The sequence below is a fragment of the Panthera onca genome, chromosome C1, assembly GCF_046562875.1.
Source record: "Panthera onca isolate mPanOnc1 chromosome C1, mPanOnc1 haplotype 2, whole genome shotgun sequence".
Taxonomy (NCBI): Eukaryota; Metazoa; Chordata; class Mammalia; order Carnivora; family Felidae; genus Panthera; species Panthera onca.
In genome coordinates this window covers 176,749,585-176,764,741 of record NC_138346.1, presented here as the reverse complement: position 1 = coordinate 176,764,741, position 15,157 = coordinate 176,749,585, and positions in this window count along the sequence as shown.

Genomic DNA, 15,157 nt, shown 5'->3' with positions numbered 1-15,157 from the left:
GCTCCAGGCTCCGAGCTGTCAGCACAGAGCCGACGCAGGGCTCGAACTCACGCGAGATCATGACCTGAGCCGAAGTCGGACGCTCAACCGACTGAGCCACCCAGGCACCCCCCTTTTTTTTTAAATTTTTTTTTTTTAACATTTATTTATTTTATTTATTCTTGATTAGAGTTCAGGCCCTCTGAGAATCTACTTCGATGTGTGGATTTTTGTCTGCCAGAGATAAAGTAATTTTTGTCTGATGGAAAAAAAGTAATTCCACCTCTGTTGTTGTTGTTGTTATTGTTGTCCTGAAGGACATGAGCTGGTTTGGTATCTAACAAGAAATCTTATTCCAATATTCTCTCTGCAGCAGTTATATATCAATTCTCAGCTCTTCAAATACTCTCCAAACCAGCTTTGCAATCTGGCTGGCTCCCTCACTGGTGAATTGAATACATCTTTACACATGCTAACTTTACATCAGTATGGCAGCCAGGTTTGCCTTAACTTTCTGAAAGTCACACTGTCCTTTAACAGAGGAGAGGTTCAGTATAAGACAGTAGAGTCGTCCAGAAAAAAACAGAACACAGCAAGAGACGAAGAGGAAGGAGAACGAACGGGTCCCATGTCTGGCCTGCTGTGTGACGAATAAATGACATTGCTCCTCACAGAGCCAGCATGCCACCCCAGAGTACTCCCCAAGCCTTGGAAAGTTGTGTGGTTGGGACCAGACCTGGGAAGGGGTGGGAAAATGGCAAACAACCATGCCAACCTCTAAGGCTCCTTGTACTCCCTGGTTGGTTGGAGATCCAATTTCTTGTATCTTGATATTTGGCAGCTGACATAAGCATTCGGATAAATCATTCCCTGGAGTTTTGCGGTGCCCCTGGGTACTGCAGACTAGTTTTTAGGGGGATATGATAAGGAGATTCACTGGTACCGGTATTCCTTTCTGAGTTGGGCTGTGTGGGTGGAGGGTGCAGGGGCCAGCAGGGGGCTCAGACCTATGCTCGGTGCAGGGTGAAACAGACGTTCTAGATTTCCTGGGGCTTACGGTGGGATTAGGGAAGATATTACACTGTATCACGACTGCCTTTCCCTCGCTTCTTGGAAGTTCTCCCGTAGATATACATGCACAGCTACAACGCGGCGATACGCAAGCAGCATTTTCAACAGTGGGGGTCGGTCATATGATTCCAGAAAGTGCAGGACTAGGCTACTGTAGGAAAGAATGAGGAGATGCTCTTTATACCGATAAGGACTAATCTCCAAGGTAGGGTGCGAAGAGGCCAGAACAGGTGAGAAATGAACAGTGTGCTACTTTTCATGTTAGAAAGGGGGAAATAAGAACCCATATTTTTTATTTGCCCGAAGTAACTCCAGAAGGATACACAAGAAACTAACAAAAGTGACGTCCTGTGGGGTAAGGGGAGGGAGGTTGAGGGGGGGTATGGTGAGAAGCCAGCTTTTCACAGTGTACCATTTTTCGTTGTTTCCATTTTTGAACCGTGGAGAGAAAGTACCTGACGACCTGTGAAGGGAAATGATAGGGAGGGCATAGGCTACCCATAGGAGCACGTGACTGAGTCTGAGGTGACAGGGAAGGCCCGGGGAAGGTCATTTCATAGAGGCGACACCGAGCAGAGAGTGGCATGGGCACTGGTGCCCTGCCAAGCACCCCGCAGGTGTTGTCCCCTACCTGGTTTCAGCTGCCCCGTGCTGCAGGTGGCCGAGGTAAGCCTTGCTATCCCTGTTTTATAGACCAGGAAACAGAGGTTAAAGGGGGTTAATGAATCTGCCCAAGGTCATGCAGGTTAGTAAGCACTGAACCAGGACTTGAACCCTGGTCTCTGATGGACGACCGAGCTTTTTGCATTCCCACATATACTCAGGTGATTAGGACACGGTATGAGGAGAGCTGTGATTCAACCTAAGTCTACAGCTCAGCGAGCCTACAGAGGAAGGGCCTGGAACCTTCTAGAAGGATGATGAGGTGACCTTCAACTGGGGCCCTGTAAAAAAAAGAAGCTGCAGGCCAGGTGGAGGGGAGAAGGAAGAGTGCTCCAGGTAGAAGGACCGGCCAGCGATGACAAAGGTTTGGGGGGACGGGGTCTGCCCTCATTTAGAAAGTAAGCGGTCTGGGGCAGCAGCGGGAGGGAACAGAGGGAGGTGGGAGGCGGGCTGTTAGCACCGGACCTTATTTAATACATGAAAGAAATGGGGTCTGTTCTCAGCAAGTCTGCTGTCTCACTCTACTCTGAAAATGGGGAGAGGCCCCTGAAAAGTGTTTTCCCATTTGAACCAGGTTTGCAGTGAAAGGACCCAGCTGGCTGCTGGCTCGGGGAGGCTCAGGTGTCGAGTCTGGGAGGCCTGGGCCAGGGGCCTTGCGTGCAGGCTGCTCCTCGCCTCTCTTCAGCCACCCCTGCCCCCGCTGGCTCTCTCATTTGTTCCTCGTCCAGTCGCTGCCCCCACACCTCATCAATCACCCCGGACTCAGGGAAACAGGCCCACGGTGCTGCCGAGACCCCCATGGCCTGGTGCTGACAACGGCGAGCTGGACTCCGTGCGTCCTGATGATCTGGGCGTAGATAAGGGCCATTAACACCTTTGGTAATTACGGAACCCCAGCTCAGACCTGCTTGTCCCTGACTGGAGGAGCTGGGAGGAAAGGGGGAGATCCGGGCTTCGTGTTATTTTATTTATTTTATTTAAATGAGTCTATATAGGCCAGCTCTTGGAACAGCGCCCGGCACAAAGCAGGTGCTACGCAAGTCTTTGGTATTGTTATTAGCGCATGTTTATAGGTGGAGAGGGGACTCGCCCGGGGAACGCAGCGAGTGACGGGCTCAACCGGGATGGGGACAGGCCAGGGCTTGTTCCAGGGTGTCTTTCCGCCCTGGCAGGGGCTCCACCAGTTTTCTTCACACCCAGTGACTGACAGTTGGAGCTCTGATTTGGGGCCAGTTCTGAGAAAAGGCACAATAAATAGGAAGCTTATTATCTGAGGGTGCAAGGCATGAAGGCCGCCCTTCCTCGTAAAAATGCCCTTTTATCTGATTTCATCCCCGGACAGCACCGTGCAAGAGGTGTCTCCATTCCATACAGGAAAAACCGAGTTTATACATACCGCATCCAGAGGCCCGCTTTCAGGAGACGCCCTGTCAGTTCCAGCTTCCTCTGTCCTCTGGGTGGGCGCACACTTCTGACTAATGGAGGTGATTGCATTAGAATTTACCTCCCACCCAGCACTAACCTTTCTTTCTTCCCAAAGTGAGGAATGAGAAATGATGACCGGGGGAGCAAGGGACTCACCAGCTCGGAGGGGCCCGCAAGAGGTCAGGGCTGGCCTGAGGGCCCGTGGATGGCCAGCTGCCAGGTGGGACGAGGGTGCCTTGAGGGGCACCCATTTGTCTTGTCCTTTGACATGTGGGGTAAACTCGTACCGGCTTCTCCTCTGCAAAGCATGCGCACGGTCTGCTGAGGAGAATGTCTAAATAGAATCCAGGCGGCTGACTTGAGAGAGTTTCTGTACCAGTCTGGGAAAGCTGGGTGGTGGGCCAGGGGTACCAGGGTGTCCAAAGCCTGAAGGGGTGGGCCTGGGAGGGGAGCGACATTCCCTAAGGGAGTAGCCACCAAGGCAGGCGGTGCTAGGCCTGGGATCCTTTGTGAAATTTTCTAAAATGAGCTTTAGGGGAAGTCCAAAGGCAGTTAGTTTCATCTTACCCGGGAGATGTGGCTTACAACGTGCATGACAGAAGGCATGGTTCCAGGCCCCATCTCTAGAACCAGGGTTCAAATCCCAGCCTCCCTGCTCACTGCGTGACCCTCATCAACTTTCTTCATCTTTTTTTGTGCCTCAGCTTTCTCCTCTGTCAACTGGGAGAATATGGGTGTTACTTGCCTTACAGAGTTGATGTGACCTTTAAGAGTTAATATGTGGGAAGTTCACAGAACAGTGCCTGGCACACCGTGAGCCCTATATCATGTTGCTGTTATTATTATTGCTATGACTTAATACCTACTACGCATCGGGTGATTCCCCCTGCATTGGTCTCTTATTAAATCCTTACAGTGGATTCTCTCTGCAGAGAGCAAGTGGGCTGAGATGTGGAGCCTGATTAGCAAAGACTGCACTTTGTTCTGGGCCAGGAGGACTCGAAAAGTCTTTCAGTCCCCATCTGAAATCTCTATCTTCCTTGAAACGCCCCCTGCCTTTCCCCTTTGGGAAGAGAGTGTGGAGAGATTAAGGAGAAGTTTACTGTAGGGGCATCCAGTGCACTAAGACCAAGCTAGAAGTCACCTTCTCCGTCTCTGAGGCCAGGGTTCTTTCCTGGATAAAATGGCTCCGTGCGCACGGCCTGCTGTCAGACCTCGCGGCTTGCCCCGTCTTGTTCTTGGCAGCTGTGTGGCTGTAGGCAAGTCATATCACCTCCACAAGCCTCGTTTCCCTCTGCCTTTTCCAGGTGTGCAGTGCTGTGGCTGGGGGGACAGCTCATGGGGGGCGGGGGGCACGGATGACAGGGAGACCTGCTCATAGATGGAGTTGTGCAGAGGCTGAAAGAAGCCTGAGTCACTGCCATTCGTGGAGATGGCCTGGGCTGTACAGAGCACCTCCTTTGGAGCCTACATGGAACCTCCAGTGAGGCCCTGTGGGCTGGGATGAAGGAGCCTCCAGACCCCACTGAGATAGGTCACGGGCTCCAGCCCTGCCACCGCCCCTGGTGAGCCCCGCACTCAAGCCCTCGGTGGGGCTGTGCCTCTTTTGCTCAGACATCTGGCACAGCACTGTTCGACAGAAAGTCCGACAGAAAGAACTGATCTTTCAGGGAGGAGCGGGGCTGAGGCGGAGGTCACGTCGGAGCAAGACCAGGTGCCAGAGCTTCCAGAGCTTACCGTTGTGACCTCCGCCTCACCCCCGCTCCTCCCTGCTGCCTACGGCTTGTTAGGTAAGTCGAGGCAGCGGGAGGACAGAAGAGCCAATTGGGCGCCATTTGCAGGCCTTTCAGCAAGCATTGGCTGCTAATGCCGCCTGCAAGAGCTGGGCCGGCCCTTCAGGGGACAGAACCAAAATACACTGGGCTGGAACAATCGTGGCCTGCTTGCTCAGCTTACTGTCTTTGCCCAGACTTGGTTCGGCCCTTAAGCGGCCAGTGACTTCCCTCCTCGTTGGCAGAGGGACATATTAACAGGGGCCCGTTCAAGGTTAAGTAGAGCCAAGTGTTTTCTAAAGATTCTGTCCTAACATTCCTCATTTTACAAAGGAGGACCGTGAAGTCTCGGAGTTAAATAACTTGCTCAAGGCCGCACGACTGGTCGGTAATTATACTCCCTGTATAGCTGATGGCTCACGTACTGTGTATCAGCCTTTAATATAAATGCCTCATATTCACGATTGTATTTGATCCTGGTTAAAAACAGCCTTACGGGTTAGGTGTAATCACCCCCATTTGACGGAAGTACAAACTGAGGCTCACAGAGATTAAGTAACGTCCAACGTGGCCTCGTTAGATATTGGCAGAGCTGATACGCCTGTCCAGATCCCATAGCCCTGGATCCTGTGGTGCGGTGGTTCTTGGTCTGAAGAACGTATCCACTGGAATAGCTCTGACACTTCTAGAGAGTACTCAGGCCAGAGCACCACCTCAGACCTGCCAAATCAGAGCCCCTGCATTCCGGATAAGCCGATGTGCTTTTGCGCTTGATATCCCAGCAGAGAAAAAAAACAACACAAAACCCCCAAAAACTCAGTCTCACGTTTTCTTATCTGCAAAACGGGGGCCGCTGGGACCCAGGGCTCCGTGCAGGGATCCAAAAGAGCTTATGACGCGGTGCCTGTGCAGGGGTGCTCAGTAATTGCTGACTTCCTTGTCCCAGCAGCCAAGCAGCGCCTGGAGGGCTTCGGGTCTCTCGTGTGTGTACATGACCCCACTTTGCCAGAGACCCAGAACACTGTTTTCTGGGCTTTGGGGTTCAGTTTCTTGATTGTTTGTTATTATTTTTAATAGAATTCAGGAGAAGGCCATGAGTGGGCCAGACATCTGTGATAAATCTGCTGGGGTTTTTACAGGAAAGATTTCCCAAGTTCACTGTATTCTATATTTCTTGCTTTTCTTTCCAGCTACAACACAGCCGGGAAAATATCTCGCCTGAACTGAAAGAAAACAGCCTGTTAGGCTCTGGTGAAAGTTGACTTAGGGAATATGGGTGTCGTATTATATAGCGAGTGAGCGCAAGGGTATTGGGAGGCTTCTCTCCGAAACATGGATCTGAAAGGGCAAGGGGCGTCTATTCAGCCCTTTCTGTTCCAGTCCCTGTCCCAATGCTTCACCTATGTTAGCTCGCCTCACGTAGGGACCTCCCTCATGGGGAAGCAGGGAGAGTTCCTATTCCTATTTTACAGATGAGCAAACTGAGGCTCGGAGAGTTTACGTGACATGACCAAGGCCCTGTTGCTAGTGAGCGGGTTCAAGCCTAGTCTGTCTGCTTCCCAGCCCGTGGTCTTCTCCGAACCACGGTTGTCTGCTTCGGTTTCCTGTTTTCCTCTAGTATTTTCCAACGCCTTAAATTAATTTCACGACCAAAGCAAACAACCTTTAAAAGGTTGCTCCAGAAAAAAAACGTCAAAAAAAGAAGAAGAAGAAGTCTTTCTTCGATGGAGCATCTTCCTTCTGCCTGCTAACCCTGGTGCCTGGCACCGGGCTGACTCTAGTAGGTGCAGATGACTGACAACAGAATGGGCACATGGGTGACTCCTTGTCTTACCTGCCAGGGCACCCCTTTCTTCCCCTAGGGCCTTCCTGTGCCCATTTTTGCCTCCACTTTGGGGCTTCCTCCTACCGTTCCTGGGTTTGCCCCCCGGGGGACTCCTCTGCGTTGTTTTTTTTTTTTTTTTTTTTTTAATTTTTTTTTTTTTTAACTTTTATTTATTTTTGAGACAGAGAGAGACAGAGCATGAACGGGGAAGGGTCACAGAGAGAGGGAGACACAGAATCTGAAACAGGCTCCAGGCTCTGAGCTGTCAGCACAGAGCCTGATGCGGGGCTCGAACTCACAGACCGCGAGATCGTGACCTGAGCCGAAGTCGGAGGCTTAACCAACTGAGCCACCCAGGTGCCCCCTCCTCTGCGTTTTTGACAAGCCTGCACTTCAGGGCCTTCCCATCTTGTGTGCGGCCTGTCTTGGGAATAAACAGACTCCTCAGTTTCCCCCTCTGATATTCCTTCAAGTCATTTTTCTCCTCTGGATTTCCATTCTAAGATGTTAAGTCATTATCAGGTATACGTTCCAGTTTTCCTTTTAATCCATTAAATACTACCATTACTACTGCTGATAATAGATATAATTTTTAGGGCCTCCAATATCCCAGGTGCTCTGTTGAGCACTTCATATATAATACCTTGAATACTCACGACAACCCTGTGGTCGTGGGTTGAATAGGGTGCTCCCCCAACAGCAGTGTCCAAATCCTAACTCCTGTGACCCTTTTTTGGAAAGAGGGTCTTTGCAGTTGTATATCAGTTAAAGATCTTGGGGTGAAGTCATCCTGGATCGAGTGTGGGCCCTAAATCCAACGACTGGAGTCCTTACAAGGGAAAGGACAGGAAGATTTAACCAGAAGCTCGGAAGGAGTTATGGAATGGATTCTACCTCTGGGTCTCCGGAGGGAACCAAGCCTGATTTTGGACTTTTGGCCTCCAGAACTGTGAGAGAGTAAAGTTATTGTAAGCCAGAAGGTTTTTGGTAATTTTTTAATACAAGAGTTATATATATTTTTAAACTTTATAGATAAGAAAATTGAGGCTAAGAAAGAGTTCAGGACTTTGTCCAAAATTAAAGAATTGGCAAATGCCCCAGATTGGATTCTAACTCCGTTACAGGGCTGGCTTCGTGAGTATGCAACCTGGGCAGCTGCATTGGGCTGTGCACTCAGAAGGACTCCACACTTGGCTTAATGCTCTGTTGTGCTTTCTTGAAATTCTTAATAATTTTGGAGCAAGGCCCTGCATTTCCATTTTACACCAGGCTCTGCAAATGATGCTGCTGGTCCTGACCAGGCCTTCCGGTGCCCAGACCTCTGCTCTTGCCTTTCTTATTTTCACTGTCACAACCTACGTGCATCTTGGTTTCCATTCATCTCCACAGCCTTACTCCCAACTCCTCTCCCCACTGGGGAGATGTTCGTGTCCTAACCCTCAGCACCTGTGAACAGGTTATCTGACATAGTAAAAGGGGCTTTGCAGATGCGAATAAATGAAGAATCCTGAGATGGGGAATTACCCCGGTTGATCTGGTGATCCAGGTGTCATAACAATGGTCCTTATAAGAGGGATCCAGGAGGAGTTAGAGTCACAGGAGAAAGCAATATGACAGAATGGAGGTGGGAGTGAGGTACTTTGAAGATGAGCAAAGAGGCGGCTAACCGCCTCTAGAGTGGCTTCTAGAAGTTGAGAAGGGCAAGGAGATGAGTTTTCCTTTAGAGTCTCCAGAAGGACCCAGCCCTGCCCTTCACTTTAGCCCAGTGAAATGGAGTTTGGAGTGCTGACTTCCAGGATCATAAAAGAATACATTTATTTATAAAAAAAATTTTTTTTAGTGTTTATTTTTGACAGAGAGGCAGAGTGCAAGTGGGAAAGGGGCAGAGAGAGGGAGACACAGATTTGGAAGCAGGCTCCAGGCTCTGAGCTGTCAGCACAGAGCCCGACGCAGGGCTCAAACTCATAACTGGGAGATCGTGACCTGCGCCAAAGTCGGACACTTAACCAACTGAGCCACTCAGGTGCCCCAAGAATAAATTTATTTTTAAAGCCGTTAACTTTGTGGCAATTTGTTATAGCGGCAACAGGAGACTAATACACCCTGCTTCCAAAACTCTCTCTTGCTCTCACCACTAAATCTGCAGGAGAGAAATAAATCGTTCTAGAGCGGTATTAGGGAAGATAAAGAGAACTCTGGTTCAACAGAAAAACATTCAAAACATTTATATAACATTTGTATGTAATTGTAGAAATCACAGATTTTCAAAGGCAAGATTCCTTTTCTGAGGTTAGTGTAATGTGCAGGGGAAAGATTTCAATATCTATAGTTAAATTATCAAAATTATCACTGTGATACAATAAATACTAGTTTAGAAATCCGAAGTATATTAAAAAGTTTGTCTTTTAAAAATCTCTCTTTGCATCTGTTTTAATCTCGCATTATTCTGAAGGTAAATATGATTTTAAAATGTGTTTGTGTTATTTAATGATCTACTTCTGCCTAGTACATAAAACATTAAAAGATAATTTTAAACATGAATTTAATCTAATCCTCTTTTACGGGGTGGGGGCGGGGGGAGGAAGGAACAGCAATCATCAAAATTCTACAACACCAAGCAAATAAAACCTAGAAAAAAAAAATGGAAAGAGAAACCGAGGTCCATTTTCCTTAGCCCCCCACCCTGTACAAAGTTGTGTAGTTGAAAAAGCATGAGTTTGAAATTAAACTCTGTTCTCTAACTTCCGGTCTGTGTGTGTTTGGGCAAGTCACTGCTTTGGTCTGGTTCCTATTATGTCCATTTCACAAATGAGGAAATTAGTCCCCAGGGCTGGGTCACAGAGGAAATGAACTGTGTTTAGCTTGACGCTCTCTATAGGTGTTGGAGATGATGCTGTCAGGCATTAATTGGTCCACCTTCTTCCTTCCATGTAGCAGCAGACGTATTCTAGACTCACTGCCTGTGAAGCACGTAACATGGGCAGCAACAGTGGTTTTAAAAAGTCACCTTTAGGATTTCTAAGTAGGCATTTGAAGTTGTTAGCAGCAAACAGTCTCTGCAGAAGACAAAGCCCAAACTCAGGGCGTGTAGTTTATGCCTAAAACCACTGAAGAGCCAGGGATGATGCTGTTGTCTTGCATTAAAAGGGCTCAAACCCTTCTGAGGTGGTAGAAAGGCGGAAGAGTTGGGAAGAGGGCAATAGAATGAATCTCTGGGGCAAGTGCTCCCTGTCCCACTTGGAGACATAAAGCAGAGGGTGAAGGAATCCCCAGAGAGGCTTGATGGCTCCCAAAGAAGAGGGACCGGGGAGCCTCTGCCCAGCATTTGGCTCCTTGTTCTGGGATGTCGTGAGTCCCACAAGGATCTTACCCTACTTTGGCCTTGATGAGTGAGGTGAAGATGGCCACGGAGGAAAAGTAATAGAGTCTTTGCTCGGCTCCTTTAACTGAGTCCATAGTGACAGTGACTTCAATGAGAGAGAGGGTTATTTCTGTCACCAGAAGTTTAGATTGGTAGGTGGTCCAGGGGAAAGGCAGCTCTGCTCCAGGAGTCCTCTCCGGGGCTGTGGTTCCTTCTTTCTTGTTACTCCACTATCTCCCAGGGTGTTGGTTGGGGCTCCCCAGCTGTGGTTAGCTCTCATCCACCCCGTCTGCATTTCAGTGAGCTGGAACAGGGAAAGGAGGGGGCAGAATGGGAAGCAAACTGCTTCCCTTCCAGGGCACGATCAGAAGTTTCACACGTCACTTCCTCTTGTATCCTATTGGCTGGAACTTTGTCACCTAGGCATCCCCAGGTGCAGGAAAGGTTTGGAAATGGAATCCCTAGCTGCACGGCCATCAGACCAGCGGAAACTTCTAGGTGTGGGGCTTTCGAACTAACAGGAATCAGAATAGAAGGAATATCTGGGGGACAATTACTGATCCTGCTATGGAGAACCTACGTAGAATGGAAACTATTTCCCTAGTGGACCAGATGGGGTTCAGTTGAGGAAGTAGGCCATTGTGACCATAGGGAATAAAGGATTTATTATAGAAATAAGGTTTTACGCAATTGTGGGAGCTGGGGGAAAGGGGTCTGACCGGGCAGCTGGAGGATCAGAGAAAATCTTGAACCAGTGCTTCTAAGATGACAGATAGGCAACTGAGAATGACACATGCTAGATCTTTGTCACCTCTGCATCTGTCCCTCACCTCACCTGCACAGGAACAGACTCAAGAGAGCAACGGCCACAGCTTTTCTCCCGCTTCCACGTTTTGCGTGCATTCCTCTTTTGACAAACTCCAACCTGAAATCCTATAGGAAAGGAATTCTGGGAAATGTAGTTCTAGCTCAGTCATGGTTGACACGGTTACAAAGCGCTACATTCGTGTTTTTGAGAGCAGTGGAGACTGACAGGACAGTGACATGGAGCAGATCTGGGGAGCTGTGAGGCTGGGTGAGGGATTCGGGCAGAAGGTTCTACGCGGGGAGCCCTGCTGCTGAGGATGAGATATCTGTGCCTCCCTGCCCCTCGTGGCAGTGCCTGGACATCCTCCAGCACTCCTACCCGCATCAGGACTAAGGTATGATCTTAGGGTCAGTCTGGGAGGGAGGAAACTCTGACTTGAGAAAACCCTGGTTTGTTTAAATGGATTACATTAGAACTTCTGCCTTTGGGTAGAATATGGGCTTAGAATAGAAAATAGGTGCTTTAGGGGTGCCTGGGTGGCTCAGTCGGTTAAGCATCCAACTCTTGATTTCAGCTCAGGTCATGATCTTGGTTTGTTAGTTCGAGCCCCATGTCGGGCATCGTGTGGCAGAATGGAGCCTGCTTGGGATTCTCCCTCTTCCTCTCTCTCTGCCCCTCCCCCCCCCATAAACATTTAGAAAAATAAAACAGGTGCTTTGTAGAAAAATAAATGGCATTTCTTGAACTTGACCGGTTAGTGAGACACTCACACCTACTAAATACGTAATCAATAAATCTTATCTGCCTTCTGCCTTTTTGCCAGGTTCCAGCCAAATCAAAGGACACCATTAGCCCCTCAGTGGGACACGCTCTGGGTTTGCCCCCGTGCTTCCTTCTTTCATGAATGTTCTTTCACTTTTGTCAGCTTGATGATATTTTAAGCAACCATACCTGCATTTCTCCTCCTCGGTGATTCAGCTCAAATGCTAATCTTTCCTGCCCTGACTTTGCTGTGTGCCCCAGAAGGTTCTGTCAAAGGCTTGTGAGTGTGCTTGACTCCAAGTGCTATCTCCCCAACTAAATCTCGAGCCCCTTGGGCAGGGATTTCATGTTAGCATGCGTGTCTGCATGCCAGCATCAGGGAGCAGGTCTCAGTGAACACTTCCTGGCCGATTGACTGGGTGTACCGCTTTCCACATTTCCACATTGTGAACCAACAGGTCAGGTGGTGAAGAGAACACTGTTCTCTAAATATGTCGGTTTTCTGCTGATATCATTTGGTTGTGTTGATAAAAATAAAAACCTAAAATTGTACGTAATAGGGATCTTTGGTCTTGAAGGATTAACTACTAATTATGTCTCCAGCTTCTTCTGTTCCCTCTGCTGACCTCCTTCCCATGTATTTTCATCTTGCCTGAACTGCAGAGAAACATCTCTTACTTCAGGCTTGTGTTAGTGTATTAGTTTCCTGTGGCTGATGTAACAAAATACCACAAACTGGCTTAAAACAACAAAAATTCATCTCCCTCTCTGTCTGCCCTTCTCCTGGTTGTGCTCTCTCTCTCTCTCTCTCTCTCTCTCTCTCTCTCTCTCTTGCTCTCTCAAAAAACAAATAAATAGTTTTTAAAAGGGGGCGGGGTGTGCCTGGGTGGCTCAGTCAGTTAAGCGTCTGACTTCGGCTCAGGTCAAGATCTCACGGTTCGTGGGTTCGAGCCCTGTGCTGGGCTCTGTCCTGACAGCTCAGAGCCTGGAGCCTGCTTCGGATTCTGTGTCTCCCTCTCTCTCTGCCCCTCTCCCAGTTGTGTGCACTTTCTCTCTCTCTCTCTCTCTCTCTCAAAAATAAACAAGTAAACATTTAAAAACAACAACAATAAAAATTATTCTCTCACCGTTCTGTAGACTAGAAGTCTTACAGTGTCCACAGGGCTATGGTCTCCCTGGAGGGTCTAGGGAAGCATCTTTCCTTGTAGTTTCTAGCTATCCCTGCTCTTCCTTGGCTTAGAGATAGATGCCTTAGGCCCATGGCCTTAAAAAGATGCTAGTCATTGGATTCAGGGCCCACCTGAATCCAGAGTAACCCCATCTTAACTTGATTACATCTGCAAAGACCCTATTTCCAAATAAGCTCACATTCACAGGCTCTAGAGACTAGAACTACAGCGTATGTTTTTGGGGGACATGATTCACCCCATAATTTCTTTGCACCTGGAGGCAGGTGTATTCCAAGCTCGGATACTCAAGGGCACCTGCAGTAGGCCATTGCATCAGTCCCAGCTGGAGCCCTGACAGCTCAGGGCAGAACTGTGTCCTCATGGCCTTTGATGGGCACAGTGGCCAACAGGGCAGGGTGACGAGGCCACCGCCTCAGACTATCCCTCCCAGCCTCACACATGAAACTGCACAATACTTGATATAATAGAGTAGGCAGTAGAGAGGCCTGGGCATAGCATTGGCTTTGTCACCAACGTGCACGCAAACAAGCTACTTTTCTGCACATCGGGTCCTTATTTGGTTGAGTTCTACATGAACAAATGAGCAGACACTTACTGAGTACTTGCCATGTGCCAGAGCAGGGGCTAAGTACTAGGATACAGACACAATTAAAATTCAGTCCTCCATGAACTTAGCATCTAGCGGGGGATACGTCTTCCATGAGGTCTTGTGAGGATCAGACCTCTGTATGGTCCATAACATGCTGTGCACGTGTCCCCGGTGAAGGTGGCTCATGGGGCTCAGGCCTGGAAGGCCTGTGACAACTACCACATTTCCTCTGAGGTCTCTGACACTGCTAAACACAGCATCTTGACATTCAGAGGAGCACATTCACTTGCTTATTAATGTGAGCAGCTCTGAAGATACAGGGGTGACCACAGCAGGTACGGGCCCTGCCCAGGGAGCTTACAGTCTATGGGTGACACAGACATTCCATAAGTGGCCAGTTCTGACATTCCGGCAAACCCCTGCTTTGGCCTGAAGAGTTAGGTAGTTTTCCAAGGTATCAACCTTGGATCTTGCTTTAGTTTGGTCAGCCTGCCATAACAGAGCACCATAGACCGGGTGGCTAATAAACTACACAAATTCATACCTCATCGTTCTGCAGGCTGGGAAGTCCAAGATCAAGGTGCTGGCAGATTAGTCGTAAGAGCCCCCTTTCTGGTTCATAGACAGCTGTCTTCTAGTTGTGTCTTCACATGGTAGAAGGGGGAAGGGAGCTCTGAAGTCTCTTTCATAAGAGCACTGCTCACACAACCCTCGTGACCTAACCCCCTCCCGAATACCATCCCATTGAGGATGAGGTCTCAACACCTGAATTGGGGGGGGGGGCAGGGGGGTGGAGGGCACCAGCATGCAGTCTAGAGCCAATCTCAATAGATTCCAGATACAAAGCCAGTTTTCTGACTTCCATTCAAGAATCTTCTCACCTTCTCAAACTAGTCCACGTAGGAAGCAAAGGGATCTGCCTCTGCTCAGAGCAGGACTATGGCGCCACCTGAATGAACTCGTATCTGGGAAGATGTGTGCTGAGGGTTGCAGAATCAGCAAGGAGGGGGCGCCTGGGTGGCTAAGTCGGTTAAGCGGCCGACTTCGGCTCAGGTCATGATCTTACCAGCCCCATGTAGGGCTCCCTGTTGTCAGTGCACAGCCCGTTTCAGATCCTCTGTCTCCCTCACTCTCTGCCCCTCCCCTGCTCTCTCTCTCTCTCTCTCTCAAAAAGAAATAAACATTAAAAAAAATTTTTTTTAAGTGGAAAGCATCAGCAAGGAGAAGGAATTATCATCTGGGGGCATCTGGATACGTGGGAATGTCCCTGTGCACGTGTGTATGTGTGTGTGTGTGTGTGTGTGTGTGAGAGAGAGAGAGAGAGAGAGAGAGAGCATAACAAACACACAAGCTGTCGTGTAGTCCACGCTTCCAGACCGTGCCTGTCCTAGAAGGTTTTAGGTGTGAGTCTTGGCTGGGGGTGGCATTGCAGGGGCCTCCACTGAGGGTCCTCTTCCACAAGATGTACAAGATATTTACTCACCACAAGTGACAGGGGCCTCACTATTATCTAGAATAGTACTTTCCATTGTTGGAAAACGCTCTTCGCTCCTCTCCCCTTTCCACCTCCATCCTCTGAATAACCAGCATCTGATGACGCCTGTGTTAAAGAAGAAGGCGGCTCCCTGTCCTTAAGGAGCCCACTGACGTTGGAGGGTCTCAGCCAAGTCAAGAGACATGACAATGTAATGTGTAAGGATGAGTTTTGGGCG